The sequence below is a fragment of the Leptodactylus fuscus genome, chromosome 3 (genome assembly GCF_031893055.1).
Source record: "Leptodactylus fuscus isolate aLepFus1 chromosome 3, aLepFus1.hap2, whole genome shotgun sequence".
Classification (NCBI taxonomy): Eukaryota; Metazoa; Chordata; class Amphibia; order Anura; family Leptodactylidae; genus Leptodactylus; species Leptodactylus fuscus.
The window spans coordinates 242066853-242085149 of NC_134267.1; the positions used below are offsets into that span (position 1 = coordinate 242066853).

General features: G+C 52.4%; 1 protein-coding gene across 2 annotated transcripts in view; it reads left to right on the forward strand.

Annotated features, from left to right (window-relative positions):
* The first annotated feature begins 302 nt into the window (after positions 1 to 302).
* Positions 303 to 18297, forward strand: part of CCDC121 (coiled-coil domain containing 121) — a 47272-nt gene continuing 29277 nt past the window's right edge. The window contains exon 1 of one of the 2 annotated variants that reach the window (XM_075266852.1): positions 303 to 414. The gene's annotated coding sequence lies outside the window, so the exon portion shown is untranslated. Of the gene's footprint in view, positions 415 to 11970; positions 11986 to 18297 lie in introns of those variants that run through there. The other variant, XM_075266853.1, reaches the window with a different exon arrangement.

The following is an 18297-nucleotide window of genomic DNA, read 5'->3' on the forward strand; positions in this document are numbered from 1 at the left end:
CCAGCCAATAGCCAGAAGGTTCTGGGATGTGAGAGCGCTCCGGCTCCCCCTGCTGTCAGCATCCGATATAACACACCTGCTGTCACCTGACCACAGACTAGTCATCTGATTGGTAGAGCCTCTCTGTCCTAACCACGTGATCACCGCCAGCTGACCAATCAGCACAGTCCTGGATACCAGAGCGCCTGCTGTTCCTCCTCCCGCCACCAGAGGTCTCCCCGCCTAGAGCTGGGGGCGGCGGTGTGTACTGTTACCATGGAGACGGGAGCGGCCGCTGTCAGCGCGGAGCCTGAGGTGAGAGCTGAGTGTGAACGGGACCGAAGACAACCCAGACCTCAAGCGGCAGATCACACTCCAGTCACATCCAGAGCTGCGGGCAGGCTTCTCCTAGTACATCGGCTCTGTGTGCCACAGGTAGATCATGAGCATACTGTAGTCCCTTCTAAATCTGCACTGACTGTGCCAGACACAGCTGCTGTTACTATACTATACTACTATACATCAAGTCTCCAGTCACATCCAGAGCTGCAGTCACTAGTCTGCTGTTATAGCATGTCTTCTACTCCAGTCACATCCAGAGCTGCAGCCATTAATCTGTTGTTATAGCATGTCTTCTACTCCAGTCACATCCAGAGCTGCAGTCACTAATCTGTTGTTATAGCATGTCTTCTACTCCAGTCACATCCAGAGCTGCAGTCACTAATCTGTTATTACATTATGTCTTCTACTCCAGTCACATCCAGAGCTGCAGTCACTAATCTGTTGTTATAGCATGTCTTCTACTCCAGTCACATCCAGAGCTGCAGTCACTAATCTGTTGTTATAGCATGTCTTATACTCCAGTCACATCCAGAGCTGCAGTCACTAATCTGTTATTACATTATGTCTTCTACTCCAGTCACATCCAGAGCTGCAGCCATTAATCTGCTATTATAGCATGTCTTCTACTCCAGTCACATACAGAGCTGCAGTCACTAATCTGCTGTTATAGCATGTCTTCTACTCCAGTCACATCCAGAGCTGCAGTCACTAATCTGCTATTATAGCATGTCTTCTACTCCAGTCACATCCAGAGCTGCAGCCATTAACCTGCTATTATAGCATGTCTTCTACTCCAGTCACATACAGAGCTGCAGTCACTAATCTGTTATTACATTATGTCTTCTACTCCAGTCACATCCAGAGCTGCAGCCATTAATCTGCTATTATAGCATGTCTTCTACTCCAGTCACATACAGAGCTGCAGTCACTAATCTGTTATTACATTATGTCTTCTACTCCAGTCACATCCAGAGCTGCAGCCATTATTCTGTTGTTATAGCATGTCTTCTACTCCAGTCACATCCAGAGCTGCAGTCACTAATCTGCTATTATAGCATGTCTTCTACTCCAGTCACATCCAGAGCTGCAGCCATTAACCTGCTATTATAGCATGTCTTCTACTCCAGTCACATCCAGAGCTGCAGTCACTAATCTGCTATTATAGCATGTCTTCTACTCCAGTCACATCCAGAGCTGCAGCCATTATTCTGTTGTTATAGCATGTCTTATACTCCAGTCACATCCAGAGCTGCAGCCATTAACCTGTTGTTATAGCATGTCTTCTACTCCAGTCACATCCAGAGCTGCAGCCATTAACCTGCTATTATAGCATGTCTTCTACTCCAGTCACATCCAGAGCTGCAGTCACTAATCTGCTGATATAATATGTTTTGTACTCCAGTCACATCCAGAGCTGCAGCCATTAACCTGCTATTATAGCATGTCTTCTACTCCAGTCACATCCAGAGCTGCAGTCACTAATCTGCTGATATAATATGTTTTGTACTCCAGTCACATCCAGAGCTGCAGCCATTAACCTGCTATTATAGCATGTCTTCTACTCCAGTCACATCCAGAGCTGCAGTCACTAATCTGCTATTATAGCATGTCTTCTACTCCAGTCACATCCAGAGCTGCAGCCATTATTCTGTTGTTATAGCATGTCTTATACTCCAGTCACATCCAGAGCTGCAGCCATTAACCTGTTGTTATAGCATATCTTCTACTCCAGTCACATCCAGAGCTGCAGCCATTAACCTGCTATTATAGCATGTCTTCTACTCCAGTCACATCCAGAGCTGCAGTCACTAATCTGCTATTATAGCATGTCTTCTACTCCAGTCACATCCAGAGCTGCAGTCACTAATCTGCTGATATAATATGTTTTGTACTCCAGTCACATCCAGAGCTGCAGTCACTAATCTGCTATTATAGCATGTCTTCTACTCCAGTCACATCCAGAGCTGCAGCCATTAACCTGCTATTATAGCATGTCTTCTACTCCAGTCACATCCAGAGCTGCAGTCACTAATCTGCTGATATAATATGTTTTGTACTCCAGTCACATCCAGAGCTGCAGCCATTAACCTGCTATTATAGCATGTCTTCTACTCCAGTCACATCCAGAGCTGCAGTCACTAATCTGCTATTATAGCATGTCTTCTACTCCAGTCACATCCAGAGCTGCAGCCATTATTCTGTTGTTATAGCATGTCTTATACTCCAGTCACATCCAGAGCTGCAGCCATTAACCTGTTGTTATAGCATGTCTTCTACTCCAGTCACATCCAGAGCTGCAGCCATTAACCTGCTATTATAGCATGTCTTCTACTCCAGTCACATCCAGAGCTGCAGTCACTAATCTGCTATTATAGCATGTCTTCTACTCCAGTCACATCCAGAGCTGCAGTCACTAATCTGCTGATATAATATGTTTTGTACTCCAGTCACATCCAGAGCTGCAGCCATTAACCTGCTATTATAGCATGTCTTCTACTCCAGTCACATCCAGAGCTGCAGTCACTAATCTGCTATTATAGCATGTCTTCTACTCCAGTCACATCCAGAGCTGCAGCCATTAATCTGCTATTATAGCATGTCTTCTACTCCAGTCACATCCAGAGCTGCAGCCATTAACCTGCTATTATAGCATGTCTTCTACTCCAGTCACATCCAGAGCTGCAGTCACTAATCTGCTATTATAGCATGTCTTCTACTCCAGTCACATCCAGAGCTGCAGCCATTATTCTGTTGTTATAGCATGTCTTATACTCCAGTCACATCCAGAGCTGCAGCCATTAACCTGTTGTTATAGCATGTCTTCTACTCCAGTCACATCCAGAGCTGCAGCCATTAACCTGCTATTATAGCATGTCTTCTACTCCAGTCACATCCAGAGCTGCAGTCACTAATCTGCTGATATAATATGTTTTGTACTCCAGTCACATCCAGAGCTGCAGCCATTAACCTGCTATTATAGCATGTCTTCTACTCCAGTCACATCCAGAGCTGCAGTCACTAATCTGCTATTATAGCATGTTTTATACTCCAGTCACATCCAGAGCTGCAGTCACTAATCTGCTATTATAGCATGTCTTCTACTCCAGTCACATCCAGAGCTGCAGCCATTAACCTGCTATTATAGCATGTCTTATACTCCAGTCACATCCAGAGCTGCAGTCACTAATCTGCTATTATAGCATGTCTTCTACTCCAGTCACATCCAGAGCTGCAGCCATTAACCTGCTATTATAGCATGTCTTATACTCCAGTCACATCCAGAGCTGCAGTCACTAATCTGCTATTATAGCATGTCTTCTACTCCAGTCACCTCCAGAGCTGCAGCCATTAACCTGCTATTATAGCATGTCTTCTACTCCAGTCACATCCAGAGCTGCAGTCACTAATCTGCTGATATAATATGTTTTGTACTCCAGTCACATCCAGAGCTGCAGCCATTAACCTGCTATTATAGCATGTCTTCTACTCCAGTCACATCCAGAGCTGCAGCCATTATTCTGTTGTTATAGCATGTCTTATACTCCAGTCACATCCAGAGCTGCAGCCATTAACCTGTTGTTATAGCATGTCTTCTACTCCAGTCACATCCAGAGCTGCAGTCACTAATCTGCTATTATAGCATGTCTTCTACTCCAGTCACATCCAGAGCTGCAGCCATTATTCTGTTGTTATAGCATGTCTTATACTCCAGTCACATCCAGAGCTGCAGCCATTAACCTGTTGTTATAGCATGTCTTCTACTCCAGTCACATCCAGAGCTGCAGCCATTAACCTGCTATTATAGCATGTCTTCTACTCCAGTCACATCCAGAGCTGCAGTCACTAATCTGCTATTATAGCATGTCTTCTACTCCAGTCACATCCAGAGCTGCAGTCACTAATCTGCTATTATAGCATGTTTTATACTCCAGTCACATCCAGAGCTGCAGTCACTAATCTGCTATTATAGCATGTCTTCTACTCCAGTCACATCCAGAGCTGCAGCCATTAACCTGCTATTATAGCATGTCTTATACTCCAGTCACATCCAGAGCTGCAGTCACTAATCTGCTATTATAGCATGTCTTCTACTCCAGTCACATCCAGAGCTGCAGCCATTAACCTGCTATTATAGCATGTCTTATACTCCAGTCACATCCAGAGCTGCAGTCACTAATCTGCTATTATAGCATGTCTTCTACTCCAGTCACCTCCAGAGCTGCAGCCATTAACCTGCTATTATAGCATGTCTTCTACTCCAGTCACATCCAGAGCTGCAGTCACTAATCTGCTGATATAATATGTTTTGTACTCCAGTCACATCCAGAGCTGCAGCCATTAACCTGCTATTATAGCATGTCTTCTACTCCAGTCACATCCAGAGCTGCAGTCACTAATCTGCTATTATAGCATGTCTTCTACTCCAGTCACATCCAGAGCTGCAGCCATTATTCTGTTGTTATAGCATGTCTTATACTCCAGTCACATCCAGAGCTGCAGCCATTAACCTGTTGTTATAGCATGTCTTCTACTCCAGTCACATCCAGAGCTGCAGCCATTAACCTGCTATTATAGCATGTCTTCTACTCCAGTCACATCCAGAGCTGCAGTCACTAATCTGCTATTATAGCATGTCTTCTACTCCAGTCACATCCAGAGCTGCAGTCACTAATCTGCTGATATAATATGTTTTGTACTCCAGTCACATCCAGAGCTGCAGCCATTAACCTGCTATTATAGCATGTCTTCTACTCCAGTCACATCCAGAGCTGCAGTCACTAATCTGCTATTATAGCATGTCTTCTACTCCAGTCACCTCCAGAGCTGCAGCCATTAACCTGCTATTATAGCATGTCTTCTACTCCAGTCACATCCAGAGCTGCAGTCACTAATCTGCTGTTATAGCATGTTTTATACTCCAGTCACATCCAAAGCTGCAGCCATTAACCTGCTGATATAACATGTTCTATAATCCAGGATAGGTTTGGGTGATTTTGCCAAAAAATTTAATTCTTGAGTTGTTTTTTTATTATTTTTGGGTAGTTTTCTTCATTGTTAGCAGTAAGCCCCACAGATGTCAGTGATGGGGGGGGGGGGGGTCGCCTTGTCTGACTACTGAGCACAGTGCAGAGCTGTCAGTCACAGGCGGTGGGGGGAGGGGGCAGTGCCGGACTTAAAGGGGTGGTGTGGTTAAGGGCAGAAGCTAAGTGTCTGCTGGGTATTAGGCAGGCACCCGGGGAAGGGGGAGGGGCGGCTTCTGGTCCTTTCTGATGAGTATGGGGGTCCTAGCCCGCTCCGTGTCATCAGCACAGGGTGGTCCATAGACCCCATATAGAGGTGATGACATCACAGCCACCTCCGAGTTCCTTCCGCTGCAGATTGCGCCTCACATCGGATGTGCACTCGGTCCTGTGTACGGGGTCTCACCCCCACCCCCACCCTCGGTCTATTAGGTTTCGTGGTTTGGGGTGGTTTAGTGTCCCCATTTGACCTGACAGGTTCCCTTTACGTGGCGGCGGGCGGTTCCATCTGGGATGACAATTTTCTAGTTGGGCATTTTGTCAGATTTTATTTCTGTTTAGATGTTCCATAGTAAAGGGGGGGAGGGGTCCGGAACTCTCACATTTATTTCTATTAATAGAAGATTTTTAGAAACTTTTTGTTTGTTTGTTTTTTCTGTTAAATTCCCTTCTACATCCGCAGCTGCAGTTACTGTCCTGTACATCAGTTACAGCCAGAGCTGCAGTCACTATCCTGTACATCAGTCACAACCAGAGCTGCAGTCACTATCCTGTACATCAGTCACAGCCAGAGCTGCAGTTACTGTCCTGTACATCAGTCACAGCCAGAGCTGCAGTTACTGTCCTGTACATCAGTCACAGCCAGAGCTGCAATCACTGTCCAGTACATCAGTCACCGCCAGAGCTGCAGTCACTGTCCTGTACATCAGTCACAGCCAGAGCTGCAGTCACTATCCTGCACATCAGTCACAGCCAGAGCTGCAATCACTGTCCTGTACATCAGTCACAGCCAGAGCTGCAGTCACTGTCCTATACATCAGTCACAGCCAGAGCTGCAGGCACTGTCCTGTACATCAGTCACAGCCAGAGCTGCAGTCACTATCCTGTACATCAGTCACAGCCAGAGCTGCAGTCACTATCCTGTACATCAGTCACAGCCAGAGCTGCAGTCACTATCCTGTACATCAGTCACAGCCAGAGCTGCAATCACTGTCCAGTACATCAGTCACCGCCAGAGCTGCAGTCACTGTCCTGTACATCAGTCACAGCCAGAGCTGCAGTCACTGTCCAGTACATCAGTCACAGCCAGAGCTGCAGTCACTGTCCTGTACATCAGTCACAGCCAGAGCTGCAGTCACTGTCCTGTACATCAGTCACAGCCAGAGCTGCAATCACTATCCTGTACATCAGTCACAGCCAGAGCTGCAGTCACTGTCCTGTACATCAGTCACAGCCAGAGCTGCAGTCACTGTCCTGTACATCAGTCACAGCCAGAGCTGCAGTCACTATCCTGTACATCAGTCACAGCCAGAGCTGCAATCACTGTCCAGTACATCAGTCACCGCCAGAGCTGCAGTCACTGTCCTGTACATCAGTCACAGCCAGAGCTGCAGTCACTATCCTGTACATCAGTCACAGCCAGAGCTGCAGTCACTGTCCAGTACATCAGTCACAGCCAGAGCTGCAGTCACTGTCCTGTACATCAGTCACAGCCAGAGCTGCAGTCACTGTCCTGTACATCAGTCACAGCCAGAGCTGCAGTCACTGTCCTGTACATCAGTCACAGCCAGAGCTGCAGTCACTGTCCTGTACATCAGTCACAGCCAGAGCTGCAGTCACTGTCCTGTACATCAGTCACAGCCAGAGCTGCAGTCACTGTCCTGTACATCAGTCACAGCCAGAGCTGCAGTCACTATCCTGTACATCAGTCACAGCCAGAGCTGCAGTCACTGTCCAGTACATCAGTCACAGCCAGAGCTGCAATCACTATCCTGTACATCAGTCACAGCCAGAGCTGCAGTCACTATCCTGTACATCAGTCACCGCCAGAGCTGCAATCACTATCCTGTACATCAGTCACAGCCAGAGCTGCAGTCACTGTCCAGTACATCAGTCACAGCCAGAGCTGCAGTCACTGTCCTGTACATCAGTCACAGCCAGAGCTGCAGTCACTGTCCTGTACATCAGTCACAGCCAGAGCTGCAGTCACTATCCTGTACATCAGTCACAGCCAGAGCTGCAGTCACTGTCCTGTACATCAGTCACAGCCAGAGCTGCAGTCACTATCCTGTACATCAGTCACAGCCAGAGCTGCAGTCACTGTCCTGTACATCAGTCACAGCCAGAGCTGCAGTCACTGTCTTGTACATCAGTCACCGCCAGAGCTGCAGTCACTGTCCTGTACATCAGTCACAGCCAGAGCTGCAGTTACTGTCCTGTACATCAGTCACAGCCAGAGCTGCAGTCACTATCCTGTACATCAGTCACCGCCAGAGCTGCAGTCACTGTCCTGTACATCAGTCACAGCCAGAGCTGCAGTCACTGTCCTGTACATCAGTCACCGCCAGAGCTGCAGTCACTGTCCTGTACATCAGTCACAGCCAGAGCTGCAGTCACTGTCCTGTACATCAGTCACAGCCAGAGCTGCAGTCACTATCCTGTACATCAGTCACCGCCAGAGCTGCAGTCACTGTCCTGTACATCAGTCACAGCCAGAGCTGCAGTCACTATCCTGTACATCAGTCACAGCCAGAGCTGCAGTCACTATCCTGTACATCAGTCACAGCCAGAGCTGCAGTCACTGTCCTGTACATCAGTCACAGCCAGAGCTGCAGTCACTGTCCTGTACATCAGTCACAGCCAGAGCTGCAGTCACTATCCTGTACATCAGTCACAGCCAGAGCTGCAGTCACTGTCCTGTACATCAGTTACAGCCAGAGCTGCAGTCACTGCCCTGTACATCAGTCACAGCCAGAGCTGCAGTCACTGTCCTGTACATCAGTCACCGCCAGAGCTGCAGTCACTGTCCTGTACATCAGTCACAGCCAGAGCTGCAGTCACTGTCCTGTACATCAGTCACCGCCAGAGCTGCAGTCACTATCCTGTACATCAGTCACAGCCAGAGCTGCAGTCACTGTCCTGTACATCAGTCACAGCCAGAGCTGCAATCACTGTCCAGTACATCAGTCACCGCCAGAGCTGCAGTCACTGTCCTGTACATCAGTCACAGCCAGAGCTGCAGTCACTGTCCTGTACATCAGTCACAGCCAGAGCTGCAGTCACTGTCCTGTACATCAGTCACAGCCAGAGCTGCAATCACTGTCCAGTACATCAGTCACCGCCAGAGCTGCAGTCACTGTCCTGTACATCAGTCACAGCCAGAGCTGCAGTCACTGTCCAGTACATCAGTCACCGCCAGAGCTGCAGTCACTATCCTGTACATCAGTCACAGCCAGAGCTGCAGTCACTATCCTGTACATCAGTCACAACCAGAGCTGCAGTCACTATCCTGTACATCAGTCACAGCCAGAGCTGCAGTCACTGTCCTGTACATCAGTCACAGCCAGAGCTGCAGTCACTATCCTGTACATCAGTCACAGCCAGAGCTGCAGTCACTATCCTGTACATCAGTCACAACCAGAGCTGCAGTCACTGTCCTGTACATCAGTCACAGCCAGAGCTGCAGTCACTATCCTGTACATCAGTCACAGCCAGAGCTGCAGTCACTATCCTGTACATCAGTCACAGCCAGAGCTGCAGTCACTGTCCTGTACATCAGTCACAGCCAGAGCTGCAGTCACTGTCCAGTACATCAGTCACCGCCAGAGCTGCAGTCACTATCCTGTACATCAGTCACAGCCAGAGCTGCAGTTACTGTCCTGTACATCAGTCACAGCCAGAGCTGCAGTCACTGTCCTGTACATCAGTCACCGCCAGAGCTGCAGTCACTGTCCTCTACATCAGTCACCGCCAGAGCTGCAGTCACTATCCTGTACATCAGTCACAGCCAGAGCTGCAGTCACTGTCCTGTACATCAGTCACAGCCAGAGCTGCAGTCACTATCCTGTACATCAGTCACAGCCAGAGCTGCAGTCACTGTCCTGTACATCAGTCACAGCCAGAGCTGCAGTCACTGTCCTGTACATCAGTCACAGCCAGAGCTGCAGTCACTATCCTGTACATCAGTCACAGCCAGAGCTGCACTCACTGTCCTGTACATCAGTCACCGCCAGAGCTGCAGTCACTGTCCTGTACATCAGTCACAGCCAGAGCTGCAGTCACTGTCCTGTACATCAGTCACCGCCAGAGCTGCAGTCACTATCCTGTACATCAGTCACAGCCAGAGCTGCAGTCACTGTCCTGTACATCAGTCACAGCCAGAGTTGCAGTCACTGTCCTGTACATCAGTCACAGCCAGAGCTGCAGTCACTGTCCTGTACATCAGTCACAGCCAGAGCTGCAGTCACTGTCCTGTACATCAGTCACCGCCAGAGCTGCAGTCACTGTCATGTACATCAGTCACAGCCAGAGCTGCAGTCACTGTCCAGTACATCAGTCACAGCCAGAGCTGCAGTCACTGTCCTGTACATCAGTCACAGCCAGAGCTGCAGTCACTGTCCTGTACATCAGTCACAGCCAGAGCTGCAGTCACTGTCCTGTACATCAGTCACAGCCAGAGCTGCAGTCACTGTCCTGTACATCAGTCACAGCCAGAGCTGCAGTCACTGTCCTGTACATCAGTCACAGCCAGAGCTGCAGTCACTGTGCTGTACATCAGTCACAGCCAGAGCTGCAGTCACTGTCCTGTACATCAGTCACAGCCAGAGCTGCAGTCACTGTCCTGTACATCAGTCACAGCCAGAGCTGCAGTCACTGTCCTGTACATCAGTCACAGCCAGAGCTGCAGTCACTGTCCTGTACATCAGTCACAGCCAGAGCTGCAGGCACTGTCCTGTACATCAGTTACAGCCAGAGCTGCAGTCACTGTCCTGTACATCAGTCACAGCCAGAGCTGCAGTCACTGTCCTGTACATCAGTCACAGCCAGAGCTGCAGTCACTATCCTGTACATCAGTTACAGCCAGAGCTGCAGTCACTGTCCTGTACATCAGTCACAGCCAGAGCTGCAATCACTGTCCTGTACATCAGTCACAGCCAGAGCTGCAGTCACTGTCCTGTACATCAGTCACAGCCAGAGCTGCAGTCACTATCCTGTACATCAGTCACAGCCAGAGCTGCAATCACTGTCCTGTACATCAGTTACAGCCAGAGCTGCAGTCACTGCCCTGTACATCAGTCACAGCCAGAGCTGCAGTCACTGTCCTGTACATCAGTCACAGCCAGAGCTGCAGTCACTATCCTGTACATCAGTCACAGCCAGAGCTGCAATCACTGCCCTGTACATCAGTCACAGCCAGAGCTGCAGTCACTATCCTGTACATCAGTCACCGCCAGAGCTGCAGTCACTGTCCTATACATCAGTCACAGCCAGAGCTGCAGTCACTGTCCTGTACATCAGTCACAGCCAGAGCTGCAGTCACTGTCCTGTACATCAGTCACAGCCAGAGCTGCAGTTACTGTCCTGTACATCAGTCACAGCCAGAGCTGCAGTCACTGTCCTGTACATCAGTCACAGCCAGAGCTGCAGTCACTATCCTGTACATCAGTCACAGCCAGAGCTGCAGTCACTGTCCTGTACATCAGTCACAGCCAGAGCTGCAGTCACTGTCCTGTACATCAGTCACAGCCAGAGCTGCAGTCACTGTCCTGTACATCAGTCACAGCCAGAGCTGCAGTCACTATCCTGTACATCAGTCACAGCCAGAGCTGCAGTCACTGTCCTGTACATCAGTCACAGCCAGAGCTGCAATCACTATCCTGTACATCAGTCACAGCCAGAGCTGCAGTCACTATCCTGTACATCAGTCACCGCCAGAGCTGCAATCACTATCCTGTACATCAGTCACAGCCAGAGCTGCAGTCACTGTCCTGTACATCAGTCACAGCCAGAGCTGCAGTCACTGTCCTGTACATCAGTCACAGCCAGAGCTGCAGTCACTGTCCTGTACATCAGTTACAGCCAGAGCTGCAGTCACTGTCCTGTACATCAGTCACAGCCAGAGCTGCAGTCACTGTCCTGTATATCAGTCACAGCCAGAGCTGCAGTCACTGTCCTGTACATCAGTCACAGCCAGAGCTGCAGTCACTGTCCTGTACATCAGTCACAGCCAGAGCTGCAGTCACTATCCTGTACATCAGTCACCGCCAGAGCTGCAGTCACTGTCCTATACATCAGTCACAGCCAGAGCTGCAGTCACTGTCCTGTACATCAGTCACAGCCAGAGCTGCAGTCACTGTCCTGTACATCAGTCACAGCCAGAGCTGCAGTTACTATCCTGTACATCAGTCACAGCCAGAGCTGCAGTCACTGTCCTGTACATCAGTCACCGCCAGAGCTGCAGTCACTATCCTGTACATCAGTCACAGCCAGAGCTGCAGTGTTTGTTCTGCTCTTACATCCTAGCTTGTATGTCAATCACACCCAAAGCTGCGCTGTCACTTATTCCGAAGTCTTCCAATATCCTGTGATGTCATTTACTTTTCTTCCTGCTCCTCCCATCCCCCTCTGACACTCCGCCTCCACTGTAAGACCTTGTAATCTTTTCTCCTCACTTCTCCGCCGTCACCTTCTCATCTCCTCCACTTTTATACCTTCAGCCTCCTCTAACACAAGTCTCTTCTGTTCCTCCATCCTCTAACCTATTACATGTAACGTCACGTCTTCTCCTGGTGACCTTCTCTGACATAAGTGCCTGCTCTCTGACACCCGTCACCCTCCCCGAACACAAGTAACGTCTGCTCCAGCACCCTCCAATCTCCTTACACGTCACCTCCAATCTCCTTACACGTCACCTCCAATCTCCTTACACGTCACCTCCAATCTCCTTACACGTCACCTCCAATCTCCTTACACGTCACCTCTTTTCTGAAACATTCCGACCTCTTCTAACACAGCTGGCTTCCCATTCCTACACCTTTCGACCTCGACTAACACAAGTCATCTCAGCTTTACACCTTCCATCCTGTTCCCCCCGACACCTTCCATCCTGTTCCCCCCGACACCTTCCATCCTGTTCCCCCTGACACCTTCCATCCTGTTCTCCCTGACACCTTCCATCCTGTTCTCCCTGACACCTTCCATCCTGTTCTCCCTGACACCTTCCATCCTGTGCCCCCCGACACCTTCCATCCTGTGCCCCCCGACACCTTCCATCCTGTTCCCCCTGACACCTTCCATCCTGTTCCCCCTGACACCTTCCATCCTGTTCCCCCCGACACCTTCCATCCTGTTCCCCCCGACACCTTCCATCCTGTGCCCCCCGACACCTTCCATCCTGTTCCCCCCGACACCTTCCATCCTGTGACCCCCAACACCTTCCATCCTGTTCTCCCCGACACCTTCCATCCTGTTCCCCCTGACACCTTCCATCCTGTTCCCCCCGACACCTTCCATCCTGTTCCCCCCGACACCTTCCATCCTGTGCCCCCCGACACCTTCCATCCTGTTCTCCCCGACACCTTCCATCCTGTTCCCTCTGACACCTTCCATCCTGTTCCCTCTGACACCTTCCATCCTGTTCTCCCCGACACCTTTCATCCTGTTCTCCCCGACACCTTCCATCCTGTTCCCTCTGACACCTTCCATCCTGTTCCCCCCGACACCTTTCATCCTGTTCTCCCCGACACCTTCCATCCTGTTCCCTCTGACACCTTCCATCCTGTTCCCCCTGACACCTTCCATCCTGTTCCCCCCGACACCTTCCATCCTGTTCCCCCTGACACCTTCCATCCTGTTCCCCCTGACACCTTCCATCCTGTTCCCTCTGACACCTTCCATCCTGTTCTCCCCGACACCTTTCATCCTGTTCCCCCCGACACCTTCCATCCTGTTCCCCCTGACACCTTCCATCCTGTTCTCCCCGACACCTTCCATCCTGTTCCCTCTGACACCTTCCATCCTGTTCTCCCCGACACCTTCCATCCTGTTCCCCCCGACGCCTTCCATCCTGTTCCCTCTGACACCTTCCATCCTGTTCCCTCTGACACCTTCCATCCTGTTCCCCCCGACACCTTCCATCCTGTTCCCCCCGACACCTTTCATCCTGTTCTCCCTGACACCTTCCATCCTGTTCCCCCGACACCTTCCATCCTGTTCCCCCGACACCTTCCATCCTGTTCCCCCTGACACCTTCCATTCTGTGCCCCCTGACACCTTCTATCCTGTTCCCCCCGACACCTTCCATCCTGTTCCCCCCGACACCTTCCATCCTGTTCCCCCCGACACCTTCCATCCTGTTCCCCCCGACACCTTTCATCCTGTTCCCTCTGACACCTTCCATCCTGTTCCCCCTGACACCTTCCATCCTGTTCCCTCTGACACCTTCCATCCTGTTCCCCCTGACACCTTCCATCCTGTTCCCCCTGACACCTTCCATCCTGTTCCCCCCGACACCTTCCATCCTGTTCCCCCCGACACCTTCCATCCTGTTCCCCCCGACACCTTCCATCCTGTTCCCCCCGACACCTTCCATCCTGTTCTCCCCGACACCTTCCATCCTGTTCCCCCCGACACCTTCCATCCTGTTCTCCCCGACACCTTCCATCCTGTTCCCCCTGACACCTTCCATCCTGTTCCCCCCCGACACCTTCCATCCTGTTCCCTCTGACACCTTCCATCCTGTTCCCCCTGACACCTTCCATCCTGTTCCCCCCGACACCTTCCATCCTGTTCCCCCCGACACCTTCCATCCTGTTCCCCCCGACACCTTCCATCCTGTTCCCCCGACACCTTCCATCCTGTTCCCCCCGACACCTTCCATCCTGTTCTCCCCGACACCTTCCATCCTGTTCCCCCCGACACCTTCCATCCTGTTCTCCCCGACACCTTCCATCCTGTTCCCCCCCGACACCTTCCATCCTGTTCCTCCTGACACCTTCCATCCTATTCTCCCGACACCTTCCATCCTGTTCCCCCCGACACCTTCCATCCTGTTCCCCCTGACACCTTCCATCCTGTTCTCCCCGACACCTTCCATCCTGTTCTCCCCGACACCTTCCATCCTGTTCCCCCTGACACCTTCCATCCTGTGCCCCCCGACACCTTCCATCCTGTTCCCCCCGACACCTTCCATCCTGTTCCCCCCGACACCTTCCATCCTGTTCCCCCCGACACCTTCCATCCTGTTCTCCCCGACACCTTTCATCCTGTTCCCCCCGACACCTTCCATCCTGTTCCCCCTGACACCTTCCATCCTGTTCTCCCCGACACCTTCCATCCTGTTCCCCCTGACACCTTCCATCCTGTTCTCCCCGACACCTTCAATCCTGTTCTCCCCGACACCTTCCATCCTGTTCCCTCTGACACCTTCCATCCTGTTCTCCCCGACACCTTCCATCCTGTTCCCCCCGACACCTTCCATCCTGTTCCCCCCGACACCTTCCATCCTGTTCCCTCTGACACCTTCCATCCTGTTCCCCCCGACACCTTCCATCCTGTGCCCCCCGACACCTTCCATCCTGTTCCCTCTGACACCTTCCATCCTGTTCCCTCTGACACCTTCCATCCTGTTCCCCCCGACACCTTCCATCCTGTTCCCCCCGACACCTTCCATCCTGTTGTCCCCGACACCTTCCATCCTGTTCTCCCCGACACCTTCCATCCTGTTCTCCCCGACACCTTCCATCCTGTTCTCCCCGACACCTTCCATCCTGTTCGCCCCGACACCTTCCATCCTGTGCCCCCCGACACCTTCCATCCTGTTCCCTCTGACACCTTCCATCCTGTTCCCTCTGACACCTTCCATCCTGTTCCCCCCGACACCTTCCATCCTGTTCCCCCTGACACCTTCCATCCTGTTCCCCCCGACACCTTCCATCCTGTTCTCCCTGACACCTTCCATCCTGTTCCCCCCGACGCCTTTCATCCTGTTCCCCCCGACACCTTTCATCCTGTTCCCCCTGACACCTTCCATCCTGTTCCCTCTGACACCTTCCATCCTGTTCCCCCCGACACCTTCCATCCTGTTCTCCCCGACACCTTCCATCCTGTTCTCCCCGACACCTTCCATCCTGTTCCCTCTGACACCTTTCATCCTGTGCCCCTCGACACCTTTTATCCTGTTCCCCCTGACACCTTCCATCCTGTTCCCCCTGACACCTTCCATCCTGTTCCCTCTGACACCTTCCATCCTGTTCTCCCCGACACCTTTCATCCTGTTCCCCCCGACACCTTCCATCCTGTTCCCCCCGACACCTTCCATCCTGTTCCCCCTGACACCTTCCATCCTGTTCTCCCCGACACCTTCCATCCTGTTCCCTCTGACACCTTCCATCCTGTTCTCCCCGACACCTTCCATCCTGTTCCCCCTGACACCTTCCATCCTGTTCCCCCCGACGCCTTCCATCCTGTTCCCTCTGACACCTTCCATCCTGTTCCCTCTGACACCTTCCATCCTGTTCCCCCCGACACCTTCCATCCTGTTCCCCCCGACACCTTTCATCCTGTTCTCCCTGACACCTTCCATCCTGTTCCCCCGACACCTTCCATCCTGTTCCCCCGACACCTTCCATCCTGTTCCCCCCGACACCTTCCATCCTGTTCCCCTGACACCTTCCATCCTGTTCCCCCCGACACCTTCCATCCTGTTCCCCCCGACACCTTCCATCCTGTTCCCCCCGACACCTTCCATCCTGTTCCCCCCGACACCTTCCATCCTGTTCCCCCCGACACCTTCCATCCTGTTCCCCCCGACACCTTCCATCCTGTTCCCCCCGACACCTTCCATCCTGTTCCCCCCGACACCTTCCATCCTGTTCTCCCCGACACCTTCCATCCTGTTCCCCCCGACACCTTCCATCCTGTTCTCCCGACACCTTCCATCCTGTTCCCCCTGACACCTTCCATCCTGTTCCCCCTGACACCTTCCATCCTGTTCCCCCTGACACCTTCCATCCTGTTCCCCCCGACACCTTCCATCCTGTTCCCCCCCGACACCTTCCATCCTGTTCCTCCTGACACCTTCCATCCTGTTCTCCCGACACCTTCCATCCTGTTCTCCCGACACCTTCCATCCTGTTCCCCCCGACACCTTCCATCCTGTTCCCCCTGACACCTTCCATCCTGTTCTCCCCGACACCTTCCATCCTGTTCTCCCCGACACCTTCCATCCTGTTCCCCCTGACACCTTCCATCCTGTGCCCCCCGACACCTTCCATCCTGTTCTCCCCGACACCTTCCATCCTGTTCTCCCCGACACCTTCCATCCTGTTCCCCCTGACACCTTCCATCCTGTGCCCCCCGACACCTTCCATCCTGTTCCCCCCGATACCTTCCATCCTGTTCCCCCCGACACCTTCCATCCTGTTCCCCCCGACACCTTCCATCCTGTTCCCCCCGACACCTTCCATCCTGTTCTCCCCGACACCTTTCATCCTGTTCCCCCCGACACCTTCCATCCTGTTCCCCCTGACACCTTCCATCCTGTTCCCCCCGACACCTTCCATCCTGTTCCCCCCGACACCTTCCATCCTGTTCCCTCTGACACCTTCCATCCTGTTCCCCCCGACACCTTCCATCCTGTTCCCTCTGACACCTTCCATCCTGTTCCCTCTGACACCTTCCATCCTGTTCCCTCTGACACCTTCCATCCTGTTCCCCCCGACACCTTCCATCCTGTTCCCCCCGACACCTTCCATCCTGTTCTCCCCGACACCTTCCATCCTGTTCTCCCCGACACCTTCCATCCTGTTCTCCCCGACACCTTCCATCCTGTTCTCCCCGACACCTTCCATCCTGTTCCCCCCGACACCTTCCATCCTGTTCCCTTTGACACCTTCCATCCTGTTCCCTCTGACACCTTCCATCCTGTTCCCCCCGACACCTTCCATCCTGTTCCCCCCGACACCTTCCATCCTGTTCTCCCCGACACCTTCCATCCTGTTCTCCCCGACACCTTCCATCCTGTTCCCTCTGACACCTTTCATCCTGTGCCCCTCGACACCTTCCATCCTGTTCCCCCTGACACCTTCCATCCTGTTCCCCCTGACACCTTCCATCCTGTTCCCCCTAACACCTTCCATCCTGTTCCCCCTGACACCTTCCATCCTGTTCCCTCTGACACCTTCCATCCTGTGCCCCCCGACACCTTCCATCCTGTTCCCCCGACACCTTCCATCCTGTTCCCCCTGACACCTTCCATCCTGTTCCCCCCGACACCTTCCATCCTGTTCTCCCCGACACCTTCCATCCTGTTCCCCCCGACGCCTTCCATCCTGTTCCCTCTGACACCTTCCATCCTGTTCCCTCTGACACCTTCCATCCTGTTCCCCCCGACACCTTCCATCCTGTTCCCCCCGACACCTTTCATCCTGTTCTCCCTGACACCTTCCATCCTGTTCCCCCGACACCTTCCATCCTGTTCCCCCGACACCTTCCATCCTGTTCCCCCTGACACCTTCCATTCTGTGCCCCCCGACACCTTCCATTCTGTGCCCCCCGACACCTTCCATCCTGTTCCCCCGACACCTTCCATCCTGTTCCCCCTGACACCTTCTATCCTGTTCCCCCCGACACCTTCCATCCTGTTCCCCCCGACACCTTCCATCCTGTTCCCCCCGACACCTTCCATCCTGTTCCCCCCGACACCTTCCATCCTGTTCCCTCTGACACCTTCCATCCTGTTCCCCCTGACACCTTCCATCCTGTTCCCCCCGACACCTTCCATCCTGTTCCCCCCGACACCTTCCATCCTGTTCCCCCCGACACCTTCCATCCTGTTCCCCCTGACACCTTCCATCCTGTTCCCCCCGACACCTTCCATCCTGTTCTCCCCGACACCTTCCATCCTGTTCCCCCCGACACCTTCCATCCTGTTCTCCCGACACCTTCCATCCTGTTC